Here is a 2575-nt window from a genome sequence, read left to right as displayed (position 1 = left end):
CTGAGGCAGGAGACTCGCTTGAGCCCAGGAGTTGGAGGTTGCTGTGAGCGTGATGCCATGGCACTCTACCCAGGGGGATAGCTTGAGGCTCCGTCCGAAAAAAAAAAAATAGCCTAGCCGGGCGTTGTGGTGTGCGCCTGTAGTCCCAGCTACTTGGGACATATAAATGCAGTGTAGTGATTAAGAGCAAGAGCCCTAAAGTCAAGACTACCTGGGTTTAAAGATCAATTCTTCCAATCATTGGCTGTAGAAGTTGAGCAAATTACCTAACTTCTCTCTGCCTCAGTCTCTTCATCTGTAACATCATAATAATGTAAAAGTACTTCTTTCTTTTTTTTTTTTTAAGAGTCAGAGTCTCACTCCCTCATCCTCAGTAGAGTGCTGTGATGTCACAGCTCACAGCAAACTCCAGCTCTTGGACTTAGGTGATTCTCTTGTGTCAGCCTCCCGAGCAGCTGGGACCACAGGCACCTGCCACAACACCCAGCTATTTTTTTGTTGCAGTTTGGCCAGGTCAGGTTTGAACCTGCCACCCTCGGTATGTGGGGTTGGCACCCTACTCACTGAGCCACCCTAAAAGTACTTGTTTCTAAGGGTTGTTATGAAGATTAAATGAGTGCTCAAAAAATGTTGACTATTATGGTGCTCAGTTCTGCAGCACATATGCTAAATGTTGACCATTATGACTTCCCTCAGTTTTCTGCAGCTAGAAATTTTCTAATCATATATTTTGCATATAATTTTATATCAGTACCTATAAATGTTATTTTTTTCTCTATCCCCCAGACTGACGTGCAATGGCATGATCACAGCTCACTACAACCTCCAACTCCCAACTGATGCTCCTGGCTCAGCCTCCCCAGGAGCTAAGACTAAAGATGCATGCCACCACCTCCAGCTAAAGTTTCAAATTTTTGTAGAGATGGGGTCTTGCCATGTTGCCCAGGCTGGCCTTGAACTCATGGCCTCAAGCAATCCTTCCATCTCAGCCTCCCAAAGTAGTAACATTACAGGTCTGAGCCACCACACCTAGTCACTTCCAGTCTTTTGCTACTTATTGTGCCACTGCACAATAATTGTGCAGTGAATATCTAGTTACATGAATATTTGTTCATAAGTCTAAGCACTATGTATCTCTAGAGAAAATGTCTGGAAGATGAATTACTGAGTCATGCTATTGCCCTGGGTAGAGTGCTATGGTATCACAGCTCACAGTAACCTCAAACTCTTGGACTTAAGCGATTCTCTTGCCTCAGCCTTCCAAGTAGCTATTTTTTTGTTGTTGCAGTTGTCACTGTTGTTTAGCAGGCCCAGTGTCGCTACCCAGGTTGGGGAAAGGGAGTGAACCAGAGTGGAATTGGTGGGGACTGAGAAAAATACAGCACAAGAGAAGACACAGAGACAAAAGATGGGATGGGGGGTGTTGGATAATTGCCTCCGAAAGCCCCTTCCTGCCCTTAAAGTTACAACTCCTCCCAAGCACAGGGAGAGGCTTACCTCATCATTCTGTTCCAATTACCCACTGCCCGCCCCTAACGACTCTTTCCACCAAAGCAATAACTCCTTATTGGTTATCCCACCGTCACATCACCATTCTGAGACTTCCCTATATAAGGGTACATTTCTCCCCTCTCTCTCTCCCCCCTTCCCCCCCGCTCTTCTCTACTCTCCCTCTCTCTCTTCTCTTCTCCATTCTCTCCTCATCTCTCTCCCCTCTTCTCTTTTTCTCTCCTTGGTGCTGTTTTGCAGCCTCCCTCCCCCACCAATAAAGACCTTTTGTACAAGCCTTGGTGGTCTATGAGATCTCTGATGGTCGAAGTGCCTCTCTTTCATCTGGTGTCAGAAGTGGGATATAATTAGGGAACGCTCCCAAGGGTAGCTTCCACCCCTTCCATGGGGTTTTAGCTCCCAGGGGCTCCCTATCCACTTCATGCACTCCCAGCAGCTCACCACCACATAGGCTTGTGTCTATCTGCCAAGGCACTCTAACCAGCATCCAACATCAGCCTCATTCAGATTTGGTAAGTACCCCTTTGGGAGTGAGTTTTTCCCTAAATTGTGGGCAAGGGGCTTGGCACCTGTGGCTCAAGTGGCTAAGATGCTAGCCATATACACCTAAGGTGGTGGGTTCGAATCCAGCCAGAGCCCGCCAAACAACAATGACGGCTGCAACCAAAAAATAGCCGGGCGTTGTGGCGGGCGCCTGTGGTCCCAGCTACTTGGGAGGCAGAGGCAGGAGACTCACTTGAGCCCAGGAGTTGGAGGTTGCTGTGAGCTGTGATGCCACAGCGCTCTACTCAGGGGGATAGCTTGAGGCTCTGTCTCAAAAAAAAATTTGTGGCCTAGGGTGCTTACATTCTTGGCAATTCATCTGTTTCTTGAGGCTTGAGTTCCCTACTCCCATTAACCTTGCATGGCTTAGCCCAGGGCTTCCATGCCTTGCACGAAAATTCCTGACGTCAGGTCTCAAGCTCTCCTCGGCCCCATGGGTCTGACGCTGATCTAGGCATAGTGACGACTATACTAGAGGGTTGTCCTCGTTCTCTCCACCAGCTGTGAAGCAGCGGAGATGTCC

The sequence above is a fragment of the Otolemur garnettii genome, unplaced genomic scaffold (assembly GCF_000181295.1).
Source record: "Otolemur garnettii isolate 467f Iridium unplaced genomic scaffold, OtoGar3 scaffold00006, whole genome shotgun sequence".
Classification (NCBI taxonomy): Eukaryota; Metazoa; Chordata; class Mammalia; order Primates; family Galagidae; genus Otolemur; species Otolemur garnettii.
The sequence above is the reverse complement of the archived record's forward strand: the minus strand, read 5'-3'. Positions refer to the sequence as shown.